This window comes from Nilaparvata lugens, chromosome X (genome assembly GCF_014356525.2).
Source record: "Nilaparvata lugens isolate BPH chromosome X, ASM1435652v1, whole genome shotgun sequence".
NCBI lineage: Eukaryota > Metazoa > Arthropoda > Insecta > Hemiptera > Delphacidae > Nilaparvata > Nilaparvata lugens.
In genome coordinates this window covers 7,700,958-7,723,901 of record NC_052518.1, presented here as the reverse complement: position 1 = coordinate 7,723,901, position 22,944 = coordinate 7,700,958, and positions in this window count along the sequence as shown.

Sequence of the window (22,944 nt, the reverse complement as noted above, 5' to 3'; positions counted from 1 at the left end):
CCCCCCAAATCCCCCGTCGTGTGTGTCCCCACAAGTCAAATTCCACGTACATCCTTGTTATTGGCCCTCTAAGCCTCCCAAGAATTAACAATGTGGCCCTTGGATAAAAAAGGTTGGAGACCCCTGGACTATTGATTCTGAATCTATCTATTGTCAAGCCTCCCTCTATAGACTCACATATGTCATGAATGAACAGCAGTAATAATAAAGGAGATAACAAGCAGCCCTGTTTTAAGCCACTCTCGATATTAAAACCATGTGTTATACCCCTATTACACCAAATCACTGCATTTGTATCATTATACAAGTTTCTTATCAAACGAACGCATTTATTTGAAAGACCCAAACCGTGTAGTTTATAAAATAGATAGCCTCTCTATCCACAAGATCGAATGCGGATTTGTAATCGATAAAGAAGCAGAACGTTTTTTTCTTTTCAACGCTCAGCTTATAAAATGAATTATACTATGCAGAACAAACCAGAACAAACACATTATCTACAGTCGAATAGCCCCTCCTGAAACCCGCCTGATTCTCCTCCAATACATTCCCACCTTCTACCCATTTTTCCATTCTTCTCAGAAATATTCCTGAAAGAATCTTAGCTGGTGAGTTGACAAATGAAATCGCTCTGTAGTTAGCAACGTCCATGTTGTCGCCTTTGTTGTAGAGTGGAAATATAATTGATCTAACAAAAGCTGTAGGCACTAATTCGCTGTCTAACATATTGTTGAAAAAGGTTAGTAGTAGTTCCCTGTACTCAGTAGGCGAATTTTTATAAAATTCTGCCGGTATTCTGTCGTATCCGAGTGCCTTATTTCCGCGGAGTTTTTTTAAAGCGCAGTAGAGTTCATTCATTTCAATTATCTTATCTAATTGGTAATCTTTAACTGAAGGCGCCGCATAGCTTGTTGGCTCTGAACTCCTAATGGGTGAATACAATTGTTGAAAATACGTAACCCAAATCTCTGCTTTGATACCAGAATCATTATTCGCCGAGTGTTTACCTCTAAAATTATTAATAATTAGTTCGCAAAATGTTTTTGAGCCTCTAACCGATTTTAGTTTTGATTCTACGTACTTCATGTGTTCATTCCTCTTCTTACTGAATAATAATTTATATTCTTTGGATGCATTCGTATTTGAAATCTTTCTATTTTTCATTTTTGAATTAGGTGGTATTTTTGTTGTTTGTATTAGTTATTATTGCATAAGTTCATAATATTTTTATCATTTCTTTTAATTTGTATCTGTACAATTTTCATTGTCAATAAACATTGTCAAATATTGACATATTTGGGGAAACCCTTTGTCTCCATTGTGAATAATGAATAAATGAATAGATAAATACATAACTGATTCTTTATCTCTTTTCTGTATATGGCTAATTTTTATAGAAAAAGATGAAAAATAGAAATTTCAGTACCCTTTATAAATTATTTAATGTCCGAAACATGTTGTGATTAAATAATTCATGAAGAGTACTGAGATTTTTATTTTTCATCTATAACTTATTCTTACTTGACTAGACCCATCTATTATAATATACATATATTCAGTCCTCCTGAATATATTCAGCACAGAAAACATGTTTGATCTGCTTTGCTCACAATCCTTATCGAGCCAAACTTGTTTTTTCAATTGTTTAGCATTATATGTATTTGCTGGATTTTGAATTGTTGATTTTTAGATAACATTGTTCGCTATAGTCATTGCGTTTTCGGGCTCTCGTGGCAAAGTATTCAGCTGCGAGCAATTCGCCGCTAATCGTAACTTATACTCGTGTTCCTTTGACTCCCTCCAGTGTAATTTCGGTAGTAGTGAAAACACATTGTAATTCTCAATTATTTTAAAATTATTTAGTATGAGACAGATGGGCATATGATCGGAGAAGCATTCAGATATAACACTAAATTTTTTTCGCCACACTGCACAGAAAGCAGCTGTTTTCCAGTCCCTACATTGATCTGAAAGGCATTGTTTGCAGACGACTCTCGTCTGACGTCAGAACAGGTTACTTTCCGGCCGCTAACATGGAACTAAGAAAGGTGATAGAAAAACAGCTGATCAAAAAACTTTTCATTATTTGTGTTCATTATTCAATGATTATAACATTTATAATAATATCATCTTATTGTCATTTGAAAGAATAAAAAAGTATAAACTCAACCTCCCACATAATTGAACATAATATTTTAGGTTATTTAGACAGATTAAAATAAAAAATAAAAATACTTGGACAATTTCCTGATATTCAGATTACCTCAGAGCTATCACCTTCCACTTCTGCTTTCGGAAGTGCTTAGTAAACCACTATTTCATATATATATTGTTTATTTTTCTGTGTGGCGAAAAATAGCGTTCGCACCACGGGCAAAAATGTTTTTTCGGCTCTCAATCTTTTCTAGTCCTCGGCCTACGGCCTCGGACTTGGAAACCGATTTCGAGCCGGAAAAGTCTAATTTTCTGCTCTAGGTGCGAAATATACTATTAACCGAATCTAAGCACGCTACTGAGATACAGCATACCCCCTGTGAGTCACCTACAGCCCTGCCGTTCAGGATAGCAAAATTAAAACTATCATAAATTGACTGGCTGTCCCTGAAATCGAGTTGCAATGTCCTTACATAAATAATATTAGCATATATCATTTTCCACCGCCCAATTTAATATTGAGTTATAACTGACACTACCTGATAAAGAAATTCTACAGGCTTTATATGTTAAGAAGAGATTGTATAGAACTTCACATTGTTATGAATCTCCTATAGTGAGAAATGAATAAATTCACTAAATAATTATTTATTTAATAAATTTCCAACGAGGCGTTGTCTCGCAACACACGTTGTTGTATTTCTTTCGACCTTAACCCCAATGCAATCATAGCTTTCAATAACTTATTCTCTTGCTCTCCAAATTCGCATCTTGTCACTAGCCCCTTCAAAAGTTGCATAGAATGAATTAAATGATTGACCTTCCTCTTGTTTGCAAGCTATGAAATATACATTCATGATATCATTCTTTTTTGATAAACAATAGCTCTCTAATATTTTTAATATTGATTCTACCGTTTCTGGCTCATCCACATCTTGTAACGATTCATATAAAATCAAAGCTTCATTGCCTAACAAGTTTTTCAATCTTGCAACTTGAATTTGGTTGGATTTTTTATTTGTCTCAGTCGCTATAAAATAATTTACGATATTTTTCCTGAATAGTTCGAAATTTTGTGAGACATTTTCCCCGTTGCATAGTAACGGTTCTGGCTTGTTGAAATTCATGTTCGTCTTTTAAGAGAAAAAAATAATACGATAATTACCCAATTTTATTACTCACTCAATCCTGTCGTTATCATTCTCCTTTTCTGTTCAATTCCTTGACAGCGCCATGTTTAAATATCTTAAAAAATTCTTAGTCATATGAAGCAACCATCTTTATTTACGTACATAACAAACTAAACTTAGTAAACAACTTATTATATTATCAAACAGTTATCATGTGATTAAGTAACATCACATGATATACAAACAAGGTCCACGTTATAATGGCAGTGTTTGATTAGCAATGGTATTGCTATCCTTGTCTATCATTCAACAAAGTGGATAGCACTATCTCTTTCTCGTTCAGCTCTGTTGCCAGATTGCTTTTCAACAATGTAGAATTAATTATAAATAAACAAAATATTCCATCTTAATTATGAAAATACAATTTGAAACTATTCAAAGTTATAATTTCTTGCTTAATAGAATATAATTGATTATTTCAAACGAGAATGAACAGTTGACATTACATCAATGAACCTGTCTATAAATATCAGCTACCCGTCTATAGAATACATTGACAAGACAGAGGATCAGCAACGTTTTTTTTCCTATCTTTCTCCACTGCGATTATAACGTGGACCTCAATATAGATATCCTAGGAACACAGGTATAGAAAATGGCTCAAATAATAAACTCACTAAATAATAAACTCAACTGCAAAAAATATTGAAAGAATAAAATTATAGAGTTTTCTTGTGTAGTTGAGAAGTTGATATTGTGGTAATTATTCATCTATATAATAAGAGAGAGTAGGGTTGTGTTTGCTCGTTTGTTCGCATCAAAACATGTCAAATTGTAGATTGCATACCGGAAAAACGGGAATGATTTACACATATTTTGCACATAGATTCTAAAAATATCAATCTCGTGCACCTGGAAGCCCAACTTTTAATTTTCCTTCTAGATTTTTCAGAATTAATGTTTTAATTTCATTAATGGTACATTCGATTTCATTAAAAAATCACCAAATCATATGGTCGAAATTAAAAAAGGAACATCTGTTTCTATATTGCTTTCTACCTGAAAAACATACTGTAGTTTTGAAACTTCGTTTTCCTGATGCAATGTTTAGGCCTATACGTGGCATGGATTATTAATTTTTCAGCATTTTTCAGAACAATTTTTGAGAAAAAATGCTAAATAAACGCCTACAGTTTCATCAATGTTGTTTCGGCGATATGAAAACGCATGCAGTTAATATGTCTTTGAATGAAGGCGTTGTTATTTACATAAAGAAATTATATTCTTCCATTTTTATTTAATTAAAATTTCAAAATTATTCGAGCCCTGTAGCAGCAGTAGATTTCTCTTAAGAGGAAATTTAAAGATATGTATGATTGGGGATCCTCTTCGAATGATAAAAACAGGATTTCCGTCACACCCAAATTTTTTCCACCATTTTGAATCCAACTTCTTTTCTTGATTGAAAGGTGGTCATACTGATTTACTTGGAATGCAGCATATAAATTCTTAATCAACCAAGGACTCTTATAGGCTTATTTTGAATTCTTCTAGATTTCATTACGTCAAGTTTTAAGAAAGACCCTTGCGAAGCACGGGTTACCTGCCAGTATTGAATGAAAAAGACTAAGAAATTGTCAAAAACCACAGATTTATTGATACTCAGGAAGACCGGTTTCGGTTATTACACCTTTGTCAATCTCTGATAAACTGAGTTTATTAACTGAGTTTATTAGAGATTGACAATGGTGTAATAACCGAAACCTGTATTTCTAAGTATCAATAAATCTGTGTTTTTTGACAATTTCTTAGTCTTTTTTATTCAAAATTATAGAGTCTTCACATAGAATTCCTTCCATATTTGTTATTTGTTAAACAAAACAGATATCCTTGACCATAATTTTTTCTGATTTTTCCCCGTTGAACTAAATTTTTTAATAAGGAGCTTTCAGCACGTTGCATCATATAACACCGTCAACGTTGAATTGAAAGATAAAAATAGAATAAACATAATGGTTGAATAATAATTGTTACAGATGATAATTATCATTATCATATGATTTCAATACACTAGTTACCAAAACGTTAATAAGAGTTTAGTCTTGAATGCATTACAAATAAAGATGGTTGGTTGATATGAAGAGTATTATCTATTCAATATCTAATATGGCGCAGTCGAAAATAAAATGAAACAAAATAATTAAAGAATAATTGAATTATTAAGTGTTCAAGTGAGAAGTGATAGCTCAATATTGAAAATGGAATTCAACAAACCAGGTATGCTACTTATACCTGCTACATGGGGATATCGCAAATAATTTTGCCAACTTCAAAGAAGAAGTAACAATTTATTTGACTGCTACCGAGACTGTAAAGAAATCTCAAGAAATACAAGTAGCGAGTTCGAAAAACTTATTGGGACCTGATGGACTTAAATTGTACAACACATTAGGGGAGAACGACATTGAAACGGTTACGTCAATCCTTGAAGTTTTGGAGAAATATTGTAAGCCTAAACAAAACATGACAATGGACATCTACAAATTGCTAACCAGAATACAGAGTCCTAATGAACCATTTGATAGTTTCTATGCAGATTTAAGAAGATTAATTGAACCTTGTAACCTCAATGACCAGGAAGATAAAATTTTGAAAGCACTAATAGCACTCGGAGTGAACTCGAGATAATTGCAGCAAAAACTTCTTTGTAAAGATGCTAATCTTGAAAAGGAAGTCAACTTTTGCAAATCAGTTGAGCTTGCAGATAAAAATATGGAAATATTGAACAGAGGCACTGAAATCATGAGAGGTGTTGACTCAGACAAACAGACGCTTTCCACCCGTACAGCTAAGTCAGGTAATCCTATTCTTAATAAAAAACTTAACAAGTCGTCAGTAATGTCACCTGGTCATATGAGACATATATGAATCATATATTTATCTCATATTGATCAGGATTTTAGAGTTTCAAATTGAAAAAGTTTAATGAACAGTGTTTTTGTCTTTGAACAATCTTTGTCATCGACAGAAAGATTGTTTATTTCATTTGTTGTCAAAATTAATGTAGCTTCTCTTTTGTTTTTTAATAAGAAATGTGCTGCTTGTGCGACAGATAAAAATATGTACTTGAAATGGCTTTCATGTTTGGCATTGACTGAGTTTGTATTTATATACCGAAAATTTCCTTTTGATGTGTGTGTGAGCTCGTTCGATAGGACTGAAAGTTAAGTCCGGCTGATCCAGTGAAAAAGGCTAGATTTCGGTTCGTTTAATAGTACAGTTATTCTGTCACAGATCGGGCAGTATAAGAATAATTGTATTGTTAAGGGAGACGGGTTCTGAGCCTATTCATTGGTTCAGTTAATATTTGTTCTTTTAAAATACTAAAGTCGCGAAATACCAGTGGATGCCAAAGTGGGAAGCTATTTCAAAAAGGTAGGTGACTACTGAATCATTGTTCTTAATTTTTCATAGCTACAAACATTGATTCATCATTAGCAGCAAGCGAGTGTTTTCCCCATTAATTATATTAAATATTGTTTTATAATCAAATTAATCTTGTTTTGTGATTATAAAGCTTGAAATATGTTTTCCCCTTACATATTTGATGTAGGCACATCATGCTTACGCAGTAATCAATCAATCACAAATGTTGCTCCAGATGTGGTAGAAAACACTCAAAGATTTGTCCAGCTTTAGGAAAAATTTGCAACTATTGCTCAAACTCCAATCATTTTTCCATAGTAATAATAATCCAGTCCCCGAGATCCAGAACAGTCCAAGACATAAATAGTTAATTTTCGAGACTGCAGTGATTCAGAATTAGCGTTCCTGTTCGATTCAAACGGTACCATCAAAAGTGTCTTAGAAGAGTACCCTACGAGGTAGGTAGGTTTGGTAAATAACTAGATACTCCTGTTCTTTCAATTCATAAATTGGAGAGGTTTTTTCCTAAATATATTTGCTCCACAGATTTCAAATATCCGAGACAGACTGAGCCCATCAACGTACACCAAAATTGAAAGCAATCAGCAGCTGAGAATGAAATATTCAAGGATACACCGCTTTAATTTATTGTATGTTAATCATATCATATCAGCTGTGCTAATAGTGAAGTTGTGTTTCTTTTCTGGCTCAAAATTTTGCAAAATTACTCAAAAAATTCCAATTTGTAGGTATTTGAGTGAAATATTTTTGTTTTTAATCAGTTTTTAAATATCAAAATTCAAAATTTTTAGTTTAGTCATTAGTTTTGAAGTGGAAATTGGACTTTTTGAAGTGGAAGTGAAATCTTAACCTTATTCTTTTTTGAAACTTTTATTTGTAAAAATTTGGGAGAAGTCAGTTTTGGGCTATGCCTGTTGTCTTCTCTCAATCATATTATATTTATTATAATTATGATTTGTAATTGTCAATGAAATAAATAAATAAATATTCCATTACTATCAGATTCTATCGATCTACGAGTACAGAAATATAGTACAAAAGAATTGATAGTAGCCCACTTCTATTCCATTTTATCGCAATTCATACAACTATAATAGTGTCTCTTTTTTTTAGGACTTCTTGTAATATAAATAGAAACACTAGAAACACAAAGTAGACTTGAAAATGGCATCAATGTCCGAAACATGTTGTGATAAAATATTTCAAAGAAAGGGTACTAAGATTTGTGTTTCTAACTATAATAGTATAGTAGAATAGTACTTTAGAATGGTTAGTAGATTATTGATAGTACTTGCATAGTAATTTGATCTTAAAAAAATAATGTAGAAGAGTTTTACTAATAGGCTAAGTTTTACAATTATGGGATTTCCCCAATACTCTATTTTTCAATTATCGAATGCTATTTATTATTTGGTAGTATTCATGTTCGAGTATTACATTTTTAATCTCAAAAAATGTTAGAAGGAAAGGAATTGAATAATATGAATGTAGCACGAATTACCTAGCATCAAAAATCTAACTTGATTGTGATTCAAGATGTAGCTCGAATTGGCATATGAGATGTAAAAGAGATTGGCATCCCTAAGGCTTGAATATTGACAATCTAGATGCAGCTAAAATTTGCATCCAAGAAATAGTTCAAACAGCCATCTAAGATCTATCTATCTCATGCATTAGTTATTGAAATTTGACTCTGATTTGAAGTAAACAGTACTAGAATGGTAGAAAATGAAAGTAGGGAATAGAAATAAAGTAAATGAAACTGAATAAGATGATGTGATCAAGATGAACGAAATAGTTCAAACAAGAAATATGAATTCAAGAAATAGTTCAAACAAGAAATATACATTCAAGAAATAGTTCAAACAGCCATCTAAGATCTATCTATCTCATGCATTAGTTATTGAAATTTGACTCTGATTTGAAGTAAACAGTACTAGAATGGTAGAAAATGAAAGTAGGGAATAGAAATAAAGTAAATGAAACTGAATAAGATGATGTGATCAAGATGAACGAAATAGTTCAAACAAGAAATATGAATTCAAGAAATAGTTCAAACAAGAAATATACATTCAAGAAATAGTTCAAACAAGATATATGCATTCAAAAATAGTTCAAACAAGAAATATGCATTCAAGAAATAGTTCAAACAGCCATCCAAGATGTATCTCATGCATTGTTTATTGAGACTTGACTGATCTGAAGTTTACAGTACTAATATGGTAGAAAATAATAGTAGTAAATAGGAATAAATTAGATGAACCAAATAATAAAATGATGTTATCGAGATGATCGATGAGTAATAACTTGTCTAGAACATAATAATTGTTGGAAAAACTCCAATTTTCAAGTGGAACATAATAATTGTTGAAAAAACTCCAATCTCAATTCAATTCAATTTATTTTTCCTTCTGAATACAATTTGAAGCAGTTGCATAGAATCTTAAGCAATAAAGTTTATACAATTCAATAATCGATATAATATACTTACTTGAATCAAAACAAAATATAGATTTATACTAAACAATAAAAACTCTTGAGCTATCACAATTTTATTCTTGTGTAAAATTCTTGTATCAGTTAGGAAAGAGCTTAAATAGGCAACAAAGGCCTGTGCGTAAGCTCGAGTTATCATAACAATATGCGTTATATCTATTATTATAGAGATCTCAATTTTTATTAGAGATCTAAACGACATTAAAATAATTTTCAATGATGAATCTATAATTCTCATGAATTAAGAAGGGATTAAAAAAAGTGGAAAACTAAAATAATTATAAATGATGTTAAATTTATAAATAAAAGATGATGAAAGCCAAGGAATAGCAAGGAAAGCTACAATAAGAAATACAAGTCAGGAAAAGCAGAACAGACAAGCATGACAGAACAGAAAAAAAATCTCTCTGAAGGCGTCCAAATTGAATTAAACACGTGCACCCCCGTAACAATGAGTGAGACGGCATTATCCTCACTGATATCAAACAGGCAGCTCTTCAAGTGCCACTTGAACGCAGAGGTAGAAACTACATCCAATAGTCTATTCTGGTTGGAACGGAGAAGAAAATTTCGGAATAAAATATGACAAATGTAAAAGAAATTTGTTTTTGAAAAGGCAATTTGTCATCTACAAGTGAAGATGTTTCATGATATAATATAGACTAGAGTTTATCAACCGGTGTGCAGCAAAACGTCGGCTACAGTTCTATTCAAAATAGTTGAGAAGAGATGGTGGAAATGCAAAACAACGATACACAAGTCTTGTACGTAACAACAGAATAGTTGAAATTTATTATAACGATAAAAAACTGGGAAAATAGAAGTACTAGCTCTCTAAAAATTCATGTTCTAATGATTATTACTAGTTTCTTCAATCTATTCAGCCTATCTTATAATGCCCTCAAAGTATTCAATCCCTTGGAGCTTAATCAGGAAGCTTCCTTGCTTTATAATTGTGTATCAATTGTTGAACTTGTGTATCTGAGATTTGTTCTTTGTATAATGTATTTTCACCTATTTTTTCCATGCATGACACTTGGTGAAAATATAAAATAAATGATGATAATATGAATATAATTTGAATAATGACAAATCTATTTCTCAGTTATAAAAATGAAACAAATCATAACAAAATCTATATATGAAATTCAAGCTAGTCGTTTCTTACACAAAAATTCAATGTGTGGTCGAATTGTTAGGGGTCAAACAGGCATTTCTTGATATTCTTCTTTTATCATTTTCATTTTCATTAGCCTAGTGCCGAAAAACCTTGCTTACACAAGTGGGTGCTTGAGAAAATGTAGTGAGATGTTAACAGTTTCAACTCCTATTGAGGGATTTTCTCTTATTCTCCCAATAACCGTAGTTCTCAGATAATAGAGTGGCCAGATAACAGAGTGACCGTAGTCGAGTGAATTAGATGCTGGGTTTTCAATTCAGAGGTCCGGGGTCGAATCCCGGCCAGGGAAAGATATTTTTCTCGAGCAATTTCTTTCGGATGCACGTCAAGATCAAGAATCAAGAAATGTTATTTGCTACAAAAAGCAATAAGCATCCTCAATCAAGTACTTCACAATAACAACACAAAAACATGTATCACAGTAAGTTGAAAGCATAAACACAAAGTTATTTCGTATATCATGCTGGTAGAATTTGAATTCACCGACGCCTTCCACTTCACAATCATCTGATATTTTCAGGTTGTTCACTCGACTTCTTCGCTCAATGTACTTTTTGTATGAATCAATTAATAATAATAAGAAGAGTGAATTCATTCCATCTCGGATTGCAGTTCATCTCGAATCAGATGTTTGCGAAGGTCTCATATTTTTGAAATTTCAATACGTCTAGTTACCGTTGCTTTGTGGATACAGTATCATTAAATGATAGATTTTGAATAATACTAGAATATTTCCATTTGGAAGCAAAATCCTAACCCCCTCCCCCAAATTACCCTTTTATCTTTCAAACATTCATAAACATAACCCTTCAGCTTTCTTTACTGAGGCAATTGATCCACATCGCTCCCTCTGTATCAGCATGCAACATAAACGGGATGAAGTGAAATAATATTTAGAATTTTATCACTAGTAGTTCTGTGAACAGTAGACCTCGCGCTCAGTAAGTTGACATCAGATACTGATTTAGAACGATTTTCATGAAACTAGCACTTCTATCTGAATTCATATAATTATGCAGGATATCCATGAGTTGCAAAAAGATTCTCGAGGCTTAGAATTATTATTTTAGATTGATTTTCATGAGACTAGCGCCTCTATCTGAATTCATATAATTTGAAGGATATCCATAAGTTGCAAATAGATTCTCGAGGCTTAGAATTATTTTTCTTGTTGGGATGTCACGACAACGATAATCTAACGGGAATCTAGAGTATTCATCCAATATTGTAAAAATATATTTGTTTCTGCTAGATGATGGAAGAGGTCCCTTGAAATCCACGTTCAATCTCCAACCAATAACTTTTCAATAACTTCAACCAAAAATTTCCTTTGAAAGAAAGGAATCTTGACTTCAACTCTGAGAGTAATCCTCTTACATCTTCTAGGAGGTTATTGAATTTTATCCAATAGAAAACCCTTATAATGCAAGGATGTCAAAGATATTCATGGAATTTCATCAAATTTTGCTGCTTTGTGACACATCCCATTATTGAATATGCACGAGAGAGAGTATCTGCAGAAAATCTTTGTTTACCTGATCGGTGAATAATGTCATAAGTGTATTGAGCTGATTCCAGGCGCCATCTTAGAATTTTTTTCTTATTGTTTATTTTTTCTTTTGATGAACCATCAAATATGGGAGATATGAATTTATGAGTAAGTATGAAAGCTTAGTTAATGGGTTATTATTACATTCCTTAATCACAACGTAAAACGTATCAAATTAATGATTGGGAGAGAATCAACAGGATAAACCCAAAACTGTTCCTCTCCCTAATTTTGATAAAAATAGTCCAAAAGAGGTTATGAAAACACTTTTATAAAGATCACAAAAATTTACAGTCCAAATATACATTATACTAAAAATTTTGTATCTCGGTTGATCAGAAAGATGAAACATATTATTATTACACTTGAAAATGCATTAATAAATTGAAAAATATTAAAAAACTTGATAAATTTGAAGCCAGAAAAATCACAAAAACATTCACTATCAGCATATGATCGTATATGAAAGCTTATGAGTTAATAATATGAAAGCTTAGTTGATGAGTTATGAGTTAATATGAAAGCTTAGTTAATGAGTTAATGAGTTATGAGCTAATATGAAAGCTATGAATTTATGTCCTTTGATGAGTCTAAAACACCTACCAGATAGTTATTGTTGCTACTTTCTTATTGATTCAACTATAGCATAAATTATGCCTCCTATTAAATACTGGAATGCTGCTTCTCACGTTTGTTCAATGTTCGGGAGAAATATGCTACTTTTGTTGAGAGATAAGGTTGCTGCAATAGAGAAATCAGAAGCTTCTGTATCAAATTGATACAGAAATCAGAAGCGTCTGTATCAAATTGATACAGAAATCAGAAGAGTCTGTATCAAATTGATACAGAAATTAGAAGCTTCTGTATCAAATTGATACAGAAATATGAAGCGTCTGTATTAAATTGATACAGAAATCAGAAGCGTCTGTATCAAATTGATACAGAAATCAGAAGAGTCTGTATCAAATTGATACAGAAATTAGAAGCTTCTGTATCAAATTGATACAGAAATATGAAGCGTCTGTATTAAATTGATACAGAAATCAGAAGCGTCTGTATCAAATTGATACAGAAATCAGGAGCGTCTGTATTTCAAAAAACAGATCTGTGTCAGTATATAACAATGATGTTGAAATTTCTGTTGTAACACGGCAAATTACTCAAATGATTGTTAGGCTTCCAAAATCGAACTGTACAACGACGTTCCAGAGGTGTTTTATTTTCCTTGCTCCGAAATTTTATAACTTACTACCACCTGATTCGAGAAGAATAAATACTCATAAACACTTCATGAATAAAACTAAGCTTTGGCTTCATTCGCCAGTTGAGGTGGAAAGCTTCTTTAAGGCTTTAAGGTAATAAGTTCCAATATATATTCACAAATCTAATCAACCTTGTATTAAATACTGAATATTCCATAAATTTATTCTGGGTGATACGTTTTTGTCTAGATGATGTCACTAATAACTGTCTTTCTGTTGAATTATAATAATCTATCGTAATATTTCCATTTATGCTCTTTTATTTTTACCACACTATGGAATTGATTGATATTTCAATTATATTATTTCTCTGTAGAATGATAGGCATTATCGCTCATTTTCTACAAATAGGTGAAATTTATAATGGTAAATGATACTAAAAATCCTTGTTTTGTATGTATGTGCGAGCTTGCACTCAACAATCTTCATTACATCATACTTAAATTTCTAAATCTTTCTTCTTCCCAACTCAATTTCCTAGACCTACTAAATCTTCAACTATATCAAGTTTTAAATTAAATAATCTTACTTATAACACTTTGGATCTGACTCCTATTCGCGGACAAAGTCCAGTAACATAGTGTACTTTTTGTGAGTAGTATCTTGTTCACTTGTAACTTGTCGTGTTATACTTTTGTTAATATTTTGTTTGAATTTCGAGTGAATGAAATTTGATTTGATTTTTTGTTTTTTTCTGAATTGGTTTAGAAATCAGAAGCGTCTGTATCAAATTGATACAGAAATCGAAGCGTCTGTATCACATTGATACAGAAATCAGAAGCGTCTGTATCAAATTGATACAGAAATCAAAGCATCTGTATCAAATTGATACAGAAATCAGAAGTGTCTGTATCAAATCGATACAGAAATCAGAAGCGTCTGTATAAAATTGATACAGAAATCAGAAGCGTCTGTATCAAATTGATACAGAAATCAGAAGCGTCTGTATCAAATCGATACAGAAATCAGAAGCGTCTGTATCAAATTGATACAGAAATCGAAGCGTCTGTATCACATATCACATTGATACAGAAATCAGAAGCGACTGTATCAAATTCATACAGAAATCAAAGCGTCTGTATCAAATTGATAGAGAAATCAGAAGCGTCTGTATCAAATTGATATAAAAATCAGAAGCGTCTGTATCAAATTGATACAGAAATCAGAAGCGTCTGTATCAAATTTATACAGACATCAGAAGCGTCTTTATCAAATTGATACAGAAATCAGAAGCGTCTGTATCAAATTGATACAGAAATCAAAGCGTCTGTATCAAATTGATACAGAAATTGAAGCGTCTGTATCAAACTTTTACAGAAATCAGAAGCGTCTGTATCAAATTGATACAGAAATCAGAAGCGTCTCTATTTAAGTGATGACTCACAGTTACTGTGAGTACACTTTTTGCCAAAAACGTGAATTAGGGATGCTGCTATCTCTTTTTAATGCTTCAAATGTATGTAGAGCGTCTCCTTTCAAAGGGAAATCATTACATTGTGCAGGAGGGTGATTCTTGTCAGAGAAGTTGGAAATTCATTTAGAGTAATGTGAAAAAAGATCCACAGCTCATTTGCTTTATATTTATATTAATAAGAGGGTCAAGACTTCGAGGATGTTGATGTAATGAAATCGTTTCCGATCAGAAAACATTTATTTTTTCATAATTCACTTTTCTCTTTGTTCATGATGAGTGAGTGTCGTAATACTACACATGATAAAGCATCTGTACAATAACTATGCTCAATTTTATATGCCAAAAATTTTATATGCCTACTCTAAAACATCTCTTGAGATTAAAAAACACTTCATTGAAATGGGCTACTTTTAAAATTAATAAAACAATATAAAATCTTATAGCACCCTTTATTTAAAAAAAAAAACTTTGAAATGGTTAAACAACTAGTTTCGGTGATATGAACCTGACGATGGTGTGATATCACCGAAACTAGTTAAAAGCCAACCTAGTTAGAAACCATTAAACTATTTTAAAGTTTTTCTCTTGAGATTAGTATCATATTCAATGGTTCCAAATTTTCTTAAATAACTCAATATTATTCGTTACAAGTGGCAATAGAGTGGAATATTTCTAATTAATTTATTAATTCAAGCCATCTAAATTCAAAATTTATAGTTTTAATGCCTATTTTGGAATAACATTTTATAAAAATTGTACACGTGAAATTCTAACCTTATCTTGGACTTTGTCACTTATAAATTCGGAAGAATAAAGCACAAGGACTACCTTATTATTTCATCTTTCAATGTTATTACATAAGTGTCATTTGCATTGTAAATGGGAAAAAATGTACATCCTTTGTTGTCCCACAAACAGGCATAAGTGTCAAATAATCTTTCCTCTTCAATGACATAATACACAACTCTTTGGAAACTGATAACACTGTATGAACACCAAATGGAATATGACAAAATCTTTATCGTTTTCTACATGCTTCAAACCCTGTATATTCTCGTTCTTCTAGAAAAATTTGTATTTGGTGGTATGCCGATTCATTATCAATTTTTGTAAACCATGAAAATTCAGCCTCCTTCCGCATCAAATTACCCAGGTTTGAAATGGGATACCTTTTACCTTTTTTGAAATGAGACATCGTCTAATTCGGTGAAACTTTTCATTGTTCTTGAATAATCAATAACCATTCTTTTCCTATTGTCAGGTCTCACGACAAAAGTTTATGCCCGCCAGGGTGATCAACTTTCCTCAATGATGACATGTTCTAGTAATTATTGCTCGTCTCTTTCAAAATAAATGTCTCATCTCATGCTGATAGCCTGAATGACTTGGTGGTTATTGGTTGAGAATCAGGTTTGAAATTTTTGATAAGAGAAGAATATTAACTTGGATCAATCCACTTGAAGTCGAAGAGGGTTCCTCACCACCAAAATGTATATTTATGCTCTTGAAATATTTCAGAAATTCATGTCCCAAAACTATATTTGCGCAGAGATCTTGTACTAGCATGGAATTCACTTTTTGAATACTGTACCCCTTGTAAAGTTATTTCTGCAGTGATCATGCCTTGAATTCACTTTTATGGAAGGTTTTACATTTTATTATACGTTATTATTTATGAATTCTCTAATTTACTTTGTTAATAACATTCATTCAATATATTATTTATATTTATAATTGTTTATTATGTAAGTTATTGCAACATTGTAAATGGGAATTGTATTTTTTTAATATTCCTGAAATAGCTAAAAGCTATAGGGATCAAAATATATATGAATTTTGTATCTAATGAGATATATATTGGAATTGAAATGAAATAAATAAAAATTCCTGGAATCCATTAATCGCGTTGATCCTATTGTAACGTTTTCTGTATTAAGCGATATCTTCAAATCCATTTTTTGTGCATAATTTTTGTCAATAAAATTCCTTGTAGCTCCAGTGTTCAGTGAAGCCTGAGTATTTGCTTCAATTTTTATATGAATCATAACTCTCTCATAAGAATTTCTGTGAGTGAAGAATTGTTCAGTGATGCAGAGTTGGTCGTTCCTATCAATGTGGTCTTTGTCTCACAAACATAGCGAAGAAACACGACTTCTTCCGATGAATATAAATTAAGTTTATTTATCTTGTTATAGAGAGAATTAGCAATGAATTCTAGTTATTCAATAACTGAGCTGTTTTATTTACAGTTAATCTATATAAATTAAAAACGAGCCTCAAATTTTGACATTCATTAAAGAAACCTTTTCATATTTTTTTCAGAATATGTCCCAAGCCGGACAATTGGAATGTGAATTACCCTTACCAAAAAAAAAAAAGTTTGCCTGATAGCATGACAAGAGTGATCAGACTCAATCATATCTTTGATTTCAGATGAAATAGAGGTTTAATCACTCTCATATTTGGTAAAACTAAATATTGTTAGCATATTGGTTTCATATTTGGTGGCATTCAGTATATGAGAAGAATGTGAGTTGAGAACTTCTGATTGATTTATTGCTGATTCGAGAGCACTGATGCGGTTGAGGGTACTAAGTAGAGAAGTTTCAGATCTTTCAAGGACTCTTGACGAGTTAAGGTCAATAATTGATGTTTCTTTCAAATACTAATCCCTAATCGAGATTACATAAACCGCATTGACGTTACATTCGATTCTTAATTCCTTCAGCTGCAGGAAAACATAATCAATAGACTAACCTTGATTTTGCTTTTTCATGTATGTATGTATCTCCCAGGATTTCGTTCTTCTTTGGTATTCATGCTTCTTCCAAAGCTGAGATCAGATCATCATAATATGAGCTATATTCCAATATCATTTTGAAGTTCTCAGCAGACAACAGATGGATTGAAACATTCAATATGACTCCGTCAGAGAATATATTATATGAATTTAGATAATTGTCCAATGTTAATAATAATAATACTGAGGGTGGAACCCACATAACCTCTTAGGCTTGTGCGTGGGTAATTAGAATGAGTGAGAGGGATAATGATGATGAGAAATGACGACTACTTTTTAGGTAATCGGGACCGACGGCTTATCGTCTCCTCCGAAAGACAGGGTGGCTGTATCTATTGTGTGTGGAGTCTTCTCCAATATATAGAATCAGGGGTCGCAGTGTTTGATTCCGGATCTTTTACCAATTTTTTTGGATAAATAATTTTGAAAGACCCATATTTTTAGAATCGTTTGATGGTACTTTGACGTTCTGTCCTCTTCTGATTTTGACAGAATTTTGTTAATTAAATTGCAATAGATATTAAGTATATATCAATGTATATATTGTAGATAGAAGTATATCAATGTATATAAAAGTATATGAGCCTTCATTTCAATCCAAATATTTGGATTGAAATGAAGGCTCAATAATTAACAAAATTGTACACCAGTGATGGAACAAGAAATAACCAATTATGGTGACTGCTGCATATTGAAAGTCTGGTTTATTTATCATATCATGTTGAGCCGTCGCTTTCGGCTGCCTAAAACAGTCAAACAGTCGTTAGGACATGTCAGAGACCCTGAAATGATTGATCAGGTGCGACCTGAAAATTCAGACACCAGACCTGAACCAGCCACTCGATATCACTATTATAATTATCTATAACTTAAACTGTGCAATAAGCAATAGATCATTATACTCCATTTGTAGTGTTCTATGCGTCTGAAGCTCGGCAAACTGTTCTTGTTGCTCAAAAGATAATTTTCCTGGTGATTCTGATATCGCAGAGTAAGGATTGAATCATACTTATCACTCATCAACAAAGATGATGTGAAAATGCTGTCCCAACCCAGCTTGCAAAGTCATGAGATGATAAAATGACTGTACCGGTTATATCACCTTGAGAATTCACATAAAATTGCAGAGTTGACATCTTCTAATCTTTCTTCATTATGAGTGATTCCAATATTATGTCGAACTTTCTTCAAGTTTATCACTGAAATTTAGATGATTTTCTTTCACCCCTAAAATACTCTCATTAAGGGAGTTTAAATTGAAAATGTTTGTTCAAAGCTCAGCAGAGTGTTTACCTGCTTCGATACTTGAAAGATTGTGTACCTAAGCACTACTTGAGAATGTGTTACTTTGCATTCTTTCAGAGTGTCTATAGTTATGGATTGGTCTTGTGGGGTTGTGCTCCAGAGGTTCAAAGGGTGCTACTCTTGCAAAAGAAGGCATTGCGTATTATTCTGGTGCAGCTTATCTAGACCACTGCTGTAAGCGAAAATAAGTGATAAGTGAAAATATTATGACTATTTATGATTTGGTGGCTTACAAACTCTTAATGAATGTAAGGAAGAATATTGAAAACCATCATAGTAGAGAGGACATTCACAGCTACAATACAAGAAATAGGATCAGAATAGACGTGCCCTATACAAGATTAAGTAAAATATTGACAAGTCCTGGACACTTATCGCTGAGACTTTTCAATATCCTCCCTATCACTATCAGGGAACTACCACTTGCTTCATTCAAGAAAAAATTGGAGAATCTCCTTTTAAAGAATCCCATTTATTCCTTTTCTGAGTTCATTCATCTGCCCGTGCTAGATTATTTTTAGACTTAAGAGTTGTTATGTCATTTCTCTTGTATCAGGTCTGCTTCTATTAATTCTCATAGTGATTTATATCCCCAAATTCATATTTTTATAATGTTTGTTATTTTTTTCTTGTGATATTTCTATTTATGCTTATTGACTTCTTGTTGTGTTCATTAACCCTAAAGAGACACACTGGGGTGTTTCACACCCCAGGGATTTCTTTTCTGTTCTGCAGTTGACATAATCAAACAGATGGGAATTTATGCCCAGTCTAAATTAGGTTTGTAGTATTGTCAACTACTCTCCACCACTTCCAGTCAGTAATAGCATTCTACAAGGTCACCAGCTCATCTTGTTCTTCGTTTGGGGTGTCTAACACCCCAGAGTGTATTTTACGTAGGACTTTTATCAAACTATTTTATTACAAAGATTTACTTGTATTGTCACTACGAATGTGGCATGGGATGATGGATCAGATTGGAATGAATGCTATGATTCTCTACAACTTGAGATTCAAAACAATAAAATGAAGAGACTTGTGTTTTTGATAAAGTTGTCATTGGCAATGATCATGATGAAATGAAAGCCATTCGTTCAAACCGGACTAGGAGCTCCAACACTTAAGCGGAACATACGTACTTTTAAATTGGTATAAATATTGATAAGCAGTGCTTTACTTTTGATTTCTGTATGCACTTAGAACAAAAATGATTAAGAAATGATGAAGTATGGTCTAAGTACTTGTTTTTTTCTCATATTTTTCAAAGAAAAATGCAAAAGTTAATTGGGGTGTTCAACACCCCAGTGTGTCTACTGTGTTAGCATAAAGTAAATGTTCTCTGTAGAGTTAACGTTTCCTAATGCATTGTATGTTGCCTTAATGGAATAAAAGTATTCTTATTCTTATTCTTAAAAGAGAAAACATATCAGTTTAGTATGCTACTTTAGCCCATAATCACTCAATATCACCCTCTGTAACACTCAATTGAGCAACAAAGTCTGGGTTTTTAAAACTAACAAGATCTAATATTTCGTTTCTGAAATAATGAAACTCAACAAGCACCTTCCCTTTCGATATGCATCGTAATTCGTTATGAAAACCATAGTTTCTTGTTGAGTTTCTCTCCTTCAGGACACATTTGTTTGAGAAATACTGTTTAAAAGCTCTAAGGTGTGCTGAGCTGATGACAGCATGGGGATACACATCTGATCCTCTGTGCCAATGTGGACAAATCCAATCAATGAACCACCTTATATCTGAGTGTCCACAATACTCCTATCATGGAGGGCTGTCGGCCCTCCATGATGCTGGAGAAGATGCGTGTCAGTGGCTCCAGAACGTTCTAAATTCTATTAGTATTTGAAATATTAAGTTTAAAATTATGTTTTTTTTTTTATAATTTTGGCCTATGTATGCATATGCATATATATATATAAAGCTCTAGACTAAAAAAATTTACCAGGTTCATTATCACATCCAATAGTCATTCAAGTTGTATGTGCCGCGGATAATTATAATGTATTTAGAGAAAAATTGGGAACAACTAACATTGATTCTACATACTCATCGATGCTCAAAATAAGAATCTTATCGAAACTATAAATAATTCATCATTTTGATCGATTTGTGTGATTTGAAAGTGGTGAGAAGTAATCTCAGTGAAATCACATTAGGATAACTGGAGGATTTTACAATTTAGAGAGTGGAATAGTTGAAAAAAGAGATATCTATCTTGGGGTTTTTGAGATTTTTATAAATGTACCTTAGACCCCAACTCCTATTACAATTAAGTAGGAAAACACTGCGGCAAATGGATTGAGCATATTCCAGCATGGACTGCCATCTATCGGAGTTTGTGAGAAGCTTTTCCCCATCAGCTTCTCTGAAAAAAATTGGGAACAACTAACATAGATTCTACATACTCATCGATGCTGAAAATAATAATCTTCTCGAAACTATAAATAATTCACTATTTTGATCGATTTGTGTGATTTGAATGTGGTGAGAAGTAATTTCAGTGAAATCACATTAGGATAACTGGAGGATTTTACAATTTAGAGAGTGGAATAGTTGAGAAAAGAGATATCTATCTTGGGGTTTTTGAGATTTTTATAAATGTACCTTAGACCCCAACTCCTATTACAATTAAGTAGGAAAACACTGCGGCAAATGGATTGAGCATATTCCAGCATGGACTGCCATCTATCGGAGTTTGTGAGAAGCTTTTCCCCATCAGCTTCTCTGAAAAAAATTGGGAACAACTAACATGGATTCTACATACTCATCGATGCTCAAAATAAGAATCTTCTCGAAACTATTAATAATTCACTATTTTGATCGATTTGTGTGATTTGAATCTGGTAAGAAGTAATTTCAGTGAAATCACATTAGGATAACTGGAGGATTTTACAATTCAGAGAGTGGAATAGTTGAAAAAAGAGATACCTATCTTTGGGTTTTTGAGATTCTTATAAATGTACCTTAGACCCCAACTCCTATTACAATATTATTACTCATAGTAGGAAAACACTGCGGCAAATGGATTGAGCATATCCTAGCATGGACTGCCATCTATCGGAGTTTGTGAGAAGCTTTTCCCCATCAGCTTCTCGGTTAAACACAGTACATGAACTACACAACTCTTCGGAAAACGTCACTGCACTTGAATCAATATTTTTATGAATACTATTACTCCGACTCCATATGAAAAAGAAAATAATTAATCCGAATGTGACCTGCGCTATAGTATAACCACCAAATCTGTAAATTTTGAGTCGCTGTGTCAGTGACTCCTCATTTTAAAACGGATTCTTCAATAATCATTTGCAAATTCATATGATTTACATTAATTATAAGTAACTCATGGTACTCTTCATAAGAATTAATGGATATATTAATACTATATATCATTATCAGTATAAATGGATTTGTACTCATGATATATGAAATTATTTCAAAAATAAGATTACTGAATACGCTTATACAGTATGGATTTTTATTCATAATGCATAATATATTAAGAAAGCATAACCAAATGAAATCAAATCACTCCACAGATAATATTTCAAAACTTTTGAATAGATTGTGAAGTTAGAGATCAGATATATTTAAAAGCTTTTTGCAATTGAAATTACAATATATCTAGAATAGAGTATATCATCTTCAATATGCCATAAAATTACAAATCAAGAGTTGAAAAAATCTCTGAAGCTATAGATAGATACATTAGATATATTATCGTCCTAGTATAACATCCAATATGAGATGAAAATGAACAAAACTTTGAGGGCCGGTTTCCGAGCTCGGGATTCAGCTAAGTCCTAGACTTTAAACAGCTGGAGTCAGAAAATTGGTTTTCCAAAACGGGGCGTAGTCGCAGTCATTGTCATAGTCACGTTTGAATTAAATTTCGAAAAACTAGAAAATTGAACATGAAATAAAATGAAGTGAAAATAGTGTAAAGTTCCAGCTATTTTGAATTATCTAGGAATGTCTAATTTCGTCAAGGAAAAACGTTTCCAATTATAGAAATGAGAAAATAAAAACTACGACTACTATTATAAAAGCTGCGACTACACCCCGTTTTGGAAAGCCAATTTTCTGACTCCAGCTGTTTAAAGTCTAGGACTTAGCTAAATCCCGAGCTCGGAAACCAGCCCTTAAAATTTTCAAATAAGGGTAGAACTAACGTATGGTATATTCATTG